This window comes from Acipenser ruthenus, unplaced genomic scaffold (assembly GCF_902713425.1).
Source record: "Acipenser ruthenus unplaced genomic scaffold, fAciRut3.2 maternal haplotype, whole genome shotgun sequence".
Lineage (NCBI taxonomy): Eukaryota > Metazoa > Chordata > Actinopteri > Acipenseriformes > Acipenseridae > Acipenser > Acipenser ruthenus.
Genome location: NW_026708485.1, coordinates 30,001 through 40,000, shown reverse-complemented (window position 1 = coordinate 40,000; position 10,000 = coordinate 30,001). Strand labels below are relative to the sequence as shown.

Here is a 10,000-nt window from a genome sequence, read left to right as displayed (position 1 = left end):
CTGGTACAGAAGCTGAATCCTGCTGGGAACACATGGATATGCTGGACATGTCCTAGGCGATTTCAAATATGGAATGTACTTTGACATAAAAATGAAGTGTTAGAGGTTTTTTGAAGGAAGGATAAAGAGGGAGTATCCATGTACCGCCAGCAGGTGGCTCTCTTGCTCCATGAAATAGGTCAGTCTACACATGTTTTTAATTAAGTACTTAGTAATCTCGGAATAAAAAAGCACCATTCCGGCTAAAAGTGAACGTTAATCACACCTACAAACAAGATAAGAAAGAGATTCTTTACCACAAATAAATGAACATTAAAACTGAACAGCCAAGGTCTTAAGAAAAAACCTGTCTCAGCTGGATTTTGTATGAACAAAGAACAGGGTCAAGCCTAGTTCAGTCATTATAAAAAATATAAGAGTTGAATGCAGTTATACTGGCCTGTATTTGGATTTAAATCTTAGAGGGATTCACCAAAGAAATAAAGTGATATTATAAATTCTAGCAGCAACTGTTAAACTGAAGTAAAATAATTAAGTTTTTCTTGAAATGCCACATTCATAGTTAAAAAGGTTCAGTGATAATTTACACTGTTTATAGTTTATAATGGTCAAAGACTAGTAATTAGACACAAAGGTATTGTAAATTAATAAAATAAATGATTAAAACCTTTTTTTAGACAGCATGGTATTTGAAACTAAAACTAACTATTTGATTTCATAAGATTAATAGTATGTTTTAAGTATTTGCTATAATAAGAAAACATATTATTTAAACTGACAAGTATTATTGCTTGTTCATGACTTTACTGTATTAATAAGAAGATTAAAAGCTGGAAGCAGTATTCGATTTAATTAAAAGGGAAAGTGGTACAGTTTATTTCTCCTTCTATTGAACAACAAGACCTCTAGACATTATGATATCCATTGAATTATAGAATTTTAAGGGTGTTGTGTTATGTTTTTGTGTTAAGTTTGTAATAATATACTATAATGTACCTTGTTGTTAATCCACTATACTATTGTCTAATGATGGTAGATGGAGTCCTTATAATGTGGTTCTTTGAAACTGCTCTATTGCTAAAAGGGGCCTCTCTCCTTATCCCGATGAACAGGCTGTAGAGAAAGGAGGGGGTCTTATTGCATTCTACGCTAGCAAAGCTGCAAGTCTTGTAGATTTGCAATTTAGGGTTTATGGAATTAGTGGTTTAGCACAGATAAGAATATATCTTGAAATAATATGCAAAAATGATGGCTTAACAGACATTGATAGGTCATAGATCTAAAAAAGTGTTTGCACAGACTTTGGCCTTGAAAAAACAAGAGACTCTGGAAAACTGCTTGGAATAGCATATTTAGAAGTCAGATACAGGTCAGAGCCTGGTTAGTGCATCTTTTAAGGGATAAATAATTCTAATGAAAACTATTACCACTTAAACTTAGTGAAACTAATTGACTTAAATACTGCACGAGACAATCTTTTGTCAAATCCTCTGTTAGACAATGGTATATGGAATTAAAACTGACTCATTAACAAAATGATGAAACAATATGAGGTTAAAAGAAACACATGCCTTTAATTTAGCAAAATATAATGAATTAGAAGATGATGTCACATATTAAGAACATCTCTCATATATAACACATATAAAAATAGTGTTTTGCATGCACATATAAACAGTAGTGTTTTTATATTATATTATAAACCAAGATCCTGGGAACTTTGGTTCACTTAACTTTTCAGATAAAGGAGGGGCTCGGAGGAAAACAAGGAATGAGATCATAGAGTTGGACAAATGTGAAGTTTTGAATTCATTCAGTACATGACACCTATTCATTCTGAAAAGTTAGTCCGGAACTTTTGAAAACCATTATTCGTAAAAGGGATAAGAGCTGTCTCACCAGATTAATGATTGGATTTAATTGAGGCGTCCCATGTATTCCAATGGGACGAAAAACCTATATAACTCCTAAGTAATTACAATGGAGTACCACACTCATCCCAGACAGGGTAAGGTGGTCCATCTTCTGCAAACTTTAAATACATAAGTCTGTCAATTTCTTGGGTGCTATATTAGTCATCTGGATATATTGCGGGTCAAGAGCGTAATAAAAATACCCCACAAGGAGTAGTAACATCTCTGTCCTCCTAACGTCTCCCCTGAGATAAGAGTGTATACTGAGCTAAATGGAACAGAGTACGTACAGAAATCTGAACCTACGGATTTTGTGACAGTAAGCAAACTTGTTAAATTTGCATATCTCCCAGCTGTCTCTCTGATGTATAGCTGTGCTCACTTCTTTATTAAACGTGAGTTTAAACTGTTATTATTATTATTATTATTAATATTATTACCTCTGACCGTATAACCTGGCATCATTCACTCCTGTTCCTGGAAGAATGGCCTCCAGCTGAGGTAGTTTCATCAGTAATTTCTTGTAACTGTTTTTAAACTAGATGACCACTACATCGTGTCTAAAGGTATAATTGCAAGAACTGTGTAGTTCTGTATTCCTAATAATCATTGAGTGCAATTCTTAAACCCTAACTCTGACCCTAGCCCCGAGTATTAAGCCCCCTCCTCTGAGGTGTCAGTTGCATTCCGCGCTGTGATACGAAACGGGACCCTGGTCAACCTGCAAGTCTTTTGGTATGCTGGCCAATCCGGAGGGCTCAACATCATAGGTAACATGTCAGTATTTGCATATCTTTCCCAGCCGGTTTGAAGGTGCAGATGTGCAGACTTCTTTATTCAGCCACTTTCTGCAAACGTGATATCCTCAGAGTTTGTAACCCTCTGCGTGTTGATTGTGGACAACCATGCATATACGCAGAGCAAATGGAAACAATTGGACTATGCTTGCCACACCACAAGACCAATCGCTCTTTAGCCACTCGCTGCACATAGAGGCGCATCAGCTAAGCACCGTGCGTTCGTTAGGGCAGCACATATACTAAAATTGGAACGATACAGAGAAGATTAGCATGGCCCCAAATGGAGATTAGATAAAGGGGTATTCAGAACAGAAAATAGGAGGGTCTGGACCAGCTTCCCAGTAATGTTTTTGAAGCTGACACCCGGGGATCCTTCAAGAAGCTGCATGATGAGATTCTGGGGTCAATAAGCTACTAACAACCTATCGAGCAAGATGGGCTGAATGGCCTCCTCTCGTTTGTAAACTTTCTTATGTTCTTATGTTCTTAACACTAACCCCGGCTATTAAGCCTATCTCCTTCTGAGGTGCAGTAACATTCTGCACCAACAGAGGGGGTGGGACCCTGGTCAACCTTCTACGTAACGGGTCAGTATTTGCATATCTCCCAGCTGTCTCTCTGATGTATAGCTGTGCTCACTTCTTTATTAAACGTGAGTTTAAACTGTTATTCTTATTATTAATAATATTATTACCTCTGACCGTATAACCTGGCATCCTTCACTCCTGTTCCTGGAAGAATGGCCTCCAGCTGAGGTAGTTTCATCAGTTATTTCTTGTAACTGTTTTTAAACTAGATGACCACTACATCGTGTCTAAAGGTATAATTGCAAGAACTGTGTAGTTCTGTATTCCTAATAATCATTGAGTGCAATTATTAAACCCTATCTCTGACCCTAGCCCCGAGTATTAAGCCCCCTCCTCTGAGGTGTCAGTTGCATTCCGCGCTGTGATACGAAACGGGACCCTGGTCAACCTGCAAGTCTTTTGGTATGCTGGCCAATCCGGAGGGCTCAACATCATAGGTAACATGTCAGTATTTGCATATCTTTCCCAGCCGGTTTGAAGGTGCAGATGTGCAGACTTCTTTATTCAGCCGCTTTCTGCAAACGTGATATCCTCAGAGTTTGTAACCCTCTGCGTGTTGATTGTGGACAACCATGCATATACGCAGAGCAATTGGAAACAATTGGACTATGCTTGACACACCACAACACCAATCGCTCTTTAGCCACTCGCTGTACATAGAGGCGCGTATCAGGTAAGCACCGTGTGTTCGCTACGGCAGCACATATACTAAAATTGGAACGATACAGAGAAGATTAGCATGGCCCCTGCGCAAGGATGACACGCAAATTCGTGAAGCGTTCCACATTTTGGTCTTTTTTGTCGTTGGGAATAGTACTGTACCTGCCTTGGAATAACTACCCTGGTAGAACCCGAAACATTGAAGCTGAACCTGAACCCCAATCCTAACCCAAGCCCAAAACCAAACCCAAACCCTAATTTGATTAGAGGAGCACCCTCAAAATGGAGCGAGGTAACCAGTGGTGTACCACAGGGATCAGTATTAGGACCTCTGCTATTCCTAATCCACGTTAATGATTTAGATTCTGGTATAGTAATGTCACAGGTGACAGTGAACTAGTTATTCCATGTAGTAAAACATTGGACTCCTTTGCATGGAGGATCTCAGTAAGCTACAGTGCACGGTTCATCAACTGATTCAGATTCATTTATGTTAAGTTTGCTACTGATGATGTGGAAAAGAACAGTAATTGAGTGCCCAAAAATATGAATCACAGTGAGTTTTGACCTCCTTTAGAATTCTGGATGGAGCGCATACCTTGCAAAATGACCCGGTGTGAACAAAAGGAAATATATAGAAGTAATATGTACAGCTAAACGTGTCCAAGTATCTTATAGGAATGAAGTCAGACCATGGAAATCCACACCTGTGCTGGAGAAACATTGGATCAAGGGACTTCTTGTGGAAACAACTAGAGCGAAACCTGGTACAGAAGCTGAATCCTGCTGGGAACACATGGATATGCTGGACATGTCCTAGGCGATTTCAAATATGGAATGTACTTTGACATAAAAATGAAGTGTTAGAGGTTTTTTGAAGGAAGGATAAAGAGGGAGTATCCATGTACCGCCAGCAGGTGGCTCTCTTGCTCCATGAAATAGGTCAGTCTACACATGTTTTTAATTAAGTACTTAGTAATCTCGGAATAAAAAAGCACCATTCCGGCTAAAAGTGAACGTTAATCACACCTACAAACAAGATAAGAAAGAGATTCTTTACCACAAATAAATGAACATTAAAACTGAACAGCCAAGGTCTTAAGAAAAAACCTGTCTCAGCTGGATTTTGTATGAACAAAGAACAGGGTCAAGCCTAGTTCAGTCATTATAAAAAATATAAGAGTTGAATGCAGTTATACTGGCCTGTATTTGGATTTAAATCTTAGAGGGATTCACCAAAGAAATAAAGTGATATTATAAATTCTAGCAGCAACTGTTAAACTGAAGTAAAATAATTAAGTTTTTCTTGAAATGCCACATTCATAGTTAAAAAGGTTCAGTGATAATTTACACTGTTTATAGTTTATAATGGTCAAAGACTAGTAATTAGACACAAAGGTATTGTAAATTAATAAAATAAATGATTAAAACCTTTTTTTAGACAGCATGGTATTTGAAACTAAAACTAATTATTTGATTTCATAAGATTAATAGTATGTTTTAAGTATTTGCTATAATAAGAAAACATATTATTTAAACTGACAAGTATTATTGCTTGTTCATGACTTTACTGTATTAATAAGAAGATTAAAAGCTGGAAGCAGTATTCGATTTAATTAAAAGGGAAAGTGGTACAGTTTATTTCTCCTTCTATTGAACAACAAGACCTCTAGACATTATGATATCCATTGAATTATAGAATTTTAAGGGTGTTGTGTTATGTTTTTGTGTTAAGTTTGTAATAATATACTATAATGTACCTTGTTGTTAATCCACTATACTATTGTCTAATGATGGTAGATGGAGTCCTTATAATGTGGTTCTTTGAAACTGCTCTATTGCTAAAAGGGGCCTCTCTCCTTATCCCGATGAACAGGCTGTAGAGAAAGGAGGGGGTCTTATTGCATTCTACGCTAGCAAAGCTGCAAGTCTTGTAGATTTGCAATTTAGGGTTTATGGAATTAGTGGTTTAGCACAGATAAGAATATATCTTGAAATAATATGCAAAAATGATGGCTTAACAGACATTGATAGGTCATAGATCTAAAAAAGTGTTTGCACAGACTTTGGCCTTGAAAAAACAAGACTCTGGAAAACTGCTTGGAATAGCATATTTAGAAGTCAGATACAGGTCAGAGCCTGGTTAGTGCATCTTTTAAGGGATAAATAATTCTAATGAAAACTATTACCACTTAAACTTAGTGAAACTAATTGACTTAAATACTGCACGAGACAATCTTTTGTCAAATCCTCTGTTAGACAATGGTATATGGAATTAAAACTGACTCATTAACAAAATGATGAAACAATATGAGGTTAAAAGAAACACATGCCTTTAATTTAGCAAAATATAATGAATTAGAAGATGATGTCACATATTAAGAACATCTCTCATATATAACACATATAAAAATAGTGTTTTGCATGCACATATAAACAGTAGTGTTTTTATATTATATTATAAACCAAGATCCTGGGAACTTTGGTTCACTTAACTTTTCAGATAAAGGAGGGGCTCGGAGGAAAACAAAGAATGAGATCATAGAGTTGGACAAATGTGAAGTTTTGAATTCATTCAGTACATGACACCTATTCATTCTGAAAAGTTAGTCCGGAACTTTTGAAAACCATTATTCGTAAAAGGGATAAGAGCTGTCTCACCAGATTAATGATTGGATTTAATTGAGGCGTCCCATGTATTCCAATGGGACGAAAAACCTATATAACTCCTAAGTAATTACAATGGAGTACCACACTCATCCCAGACAGGGTAAGGTGGTCCATCTTCTGCAAACTTTAAATACATAAGTCTGTCAATTTCTTGGGTGCTATATTAGTCATCTGGATATATTGCGGGTCAAGAGCGTAATAAAAATACCCCACAAGGAGTAGTAACATCTCTGTCCTCCTAACGTCTCCCCTGAGATAAGAGTGTATACTGAGCTAAATGGAACAGAGTACGTACAGAAATCTGAACCTACGGATTTTGTGACAGTAAGCAAACTTGTTAAATTTGCATATCTCCCAGCTGTCTCTCTGATGTATAGCTGTGCTCACTTCTTTATTAAACGTGAGTTTAAACTGTTATTCTTATTATTAATAATATTATTACCTCTGACCGTATAACCTGGCATCCTTCACTCCTGTTCCTGGAAGAATGGCCTCCAGCTGAGGTAGTTTCATCAGTTATTTCTTGTAACTGTTTTTAAACTAGATGACCACTACATCGTGTCTAAAGGTATAATTGCAAGAACTGTGTAGTTCTGTATTCCTAATAATCATTGAGTGCAATTCTTAAACCCTAACTCTGACCCTAGCCACGAGTATTAAGCCCCCTCCTCTGAGGTGTCAGTTGCATTCCGCGCTGTGATACGAAACGGGACCCTGGTCAACCTGCAAGTCTTTTGGTATGCTGGCCAATCCGGAGGGCTCAACATCATAGGTAACATGTCAGTATTTGCATATCTTTCCCAGCCGGTTTGAAGGTGCAGATGTGCAGACTTCTTTATTCAGCCACTTTCTGCAAACGTGATATCCTCAGAGTTTGTAACCCTCTGCGTGTTGATTGTGGACAACCATGCATATACGCAGAGCAAATGGAAACAATTGGACTATGCTTGACACACCACAAGACCAATCGCTCTTTAGCCACTCGCTGCACATAGAGGCGCATCAGCTAAGCACCGTGCGTTCGTTAGGGCAGCACATATACTAAAATTGGAACGATACAGAGAAGATTAGCATGGCCCCAAATGGAGATTAGATAAAGGGGTATTCAGAACAGAAAATAGGAGGGTCTGGACCAGCTTCCCAGTAATGTTTTTGAAGCTGACACCCGGGGATCCTTCAAGAAGCTGCATGATGAGATTCTGGGGTCAATAAGCTACTAACAACCTATCGAGCAAGATGGGCTGAATGGCCTCCTCTCGTTTGTAAACTTTCTTATGTTCTTAACACTAACCCCGGCTATTAAGCCTATCTCCTTCTGAGGTGCAGTAACATTCTGCACCAACAGAGGGGGTGGGACCCTGGTCAACCTTCTACGTAACGGGTCAGTATTTGCATATCTCCCAGCTGTCTCTCTGATGTATAGCTGTGCTCACTTCTTTATTAAACGTGAGTTTAAACTGTTATTCTTATTATTAATAATATTATTACCTCTGACCGTATAACCTGGCATCCTTCACTCCTGTTCCTGGAAGAATGGCCTCCAGCTGAGGTAGTTTCATCAGTTATTTCTTGTAACTGTTTTTAAACTAGATGACCACTACATCGTGTCTAAAGGTATAATTGCAAGAACTGTGTAGTTCTGTATTCCTAATAATCATTGAGTGCAATTCTTAAACCCTAACTCTGACCCTAGCCCCGAGTATTAAGCCCCCTCCTCTGAGGTGTCAGTTGCATTCCGCGCTGTGATACGAAACGGGACCCTGGTCAACCTGCAAGTCTTTTGGTATGCTGGCCAATCCGGAGGGCTCAACATCATAGGTAACATGTCAGTATTTGCATATCTTTCCCAGCCGGTTTGAAGGTGCAGATGTGCAGACTTCTTTATTCAGCCGCTTTCTGCAAACGTGATATCCTCAGAGTTTGTAACCCTCTGCGTGTTGATTGTGGACAACCATGCATATACGCAGAGCAATTGGAAACAATTGGACTATGCTTGACACACCACAACACCAATCGCTCTTTAGCCACTCGCTGTACATAGAGGCGCGTATCAGGTAAGCACCGTGTGTTCGCTACGGCAGCACATATACTAAAATTGGAACGATACAGAGAAGATTAGCATGGCCCCTGCGCAAGGATGACACGCAAATTCGTGAAGCGTTCCACATTTTGGTCTTTTTTGTCGTTGGGAATAGTACTGTACCTGCCTTGGAATAACTACCCTGGTAGAACCCGAAACATTGAAGCTGAACCTGAACCCCAATCCTAACCCAAGCCCAAAACCAAACCCAAACCCTAATTTGATTAGAGGAGCACCCTCAAAATGGAGCGAGGTAACCAGTGGTGTACCACAGGGATCAGTATTAGGACCTCTGCTATTCCTAATCCACGTTAATGATTTAGATTCTGGTATAGTAATGTCACAGGTGACAGTGAACTAGTTATTCCATGTAGTAAAACATTGGACTCCTTTGCATGGAGGATCTCAGTAAGCTACAGTGCACGGTTCATCAACTGATTCAGATTCATTTATGTTAAGTTTGCTACTGATGATGTGGAAAAGAACAGTAATTGAGTGCCCAAAAATATGAATCACAGTGAGTTTTGACCTCCTTTAGAATTCTGGATGGAGCGCATACCTTGCAAAATGACCCGGTGTGAACAAAAGGAAATATATAGAAGTAATATGTACAGCTAAACGTGTCCAAGTATCTTATAGGAATGAAGTCAGACCATGGAAATCCACACCTGTGCTGGAGAAACATTGGATCAAGGGACTTCTTGTGGAAACAACTAGAGCGAAACCTGGTACAGAAGCTGAATCCTGCTGGGAACACATGGATATGCTGGACATGTCCTAGGCGATTTCAAATATGGAATGTACTTTGACATAAAAATGAAGTGTTAGAGGTTTTTTGAAGGAAGGATAAAGAGGGAGTATCCATGTACCGCCAGCAGGTGGCTCTCTTGCTCCATGAAATAGGTCAGTCTACACATGTTTTTAATTAAGTACTTAGTAATCTCGGAATAAAAAAGCACCATTCCGGCTAAAAGTGAACGTTAATCACACCTACAAACAAGATAAGAAAGAGATTCTTTACCACAAATAAATGAACATTAAAACTGAACAGCCAAGGTCTTAAGAAAAAACCTGTCTCAGCTGGATTTTGTATGAACAAAGAACAGGGTCAAGCCTAGTTCAGTCATTATAAAAAATATAAGAGTTGAATGCAGTTATACTGGCCTGTATTTGGATTTAAATCTTAGAGGGATTCACCAAAGAAATAAAGTGATATTATAAATTCTAGCAGCAACTGTTAAACTGAAATAAAATAATTAAGTTTTTCTTGAAATGCCACATTCATAGTTA

General features: G+C 38.4%; 2 non-coding genes and 2 pseudogenes across 2 annotated transcripts; all 4 read left to right on the top strand.

Annotated features, from left to right (window-relative positions):
• The first annotated feature begins 2,926 nt into the window (after nt 1–2,926).
• On the top strand, nt 2,927–2,991 carry LOC131733538 (U6 spliceosomal RNA; annotated as a pseudogene).
• A 993-nt stretch (nt 2,992–3,984) lies between these two features.
• Nucleotides 3,985–4,091, top strand: LOC131733545 (U6 spliceosomal RNA). The gene has a single exon (XR_009326353.1). It is a non-coding gene; the product is annotated as a U6 spliceosomal RNA (small nuclear RNA).
• Nucleotides 4,092–7,645: 3,554 nt separating this feature from the next.
• LOC131733537 (U6 spliceosomal RNA) lies at nt 7,646–7,710 on the top strand (annotated as a pseudogene).
• Nucleotides 7,711–8,695: 985 nt separating this feature from the next.
• On the top strand, nt 8,696–8,802 carry LOC131733544 (U6 spliceosomal RNA). The gene has a single exon (XR_009326352.1). It is a non-coding gene; the product is annotated as a U6 spliceosomal RNA (small nuclear RNA).
• The last annotated feature ends 1,198 nt before the right edge of the window (nt 8,803–10,000 follow it).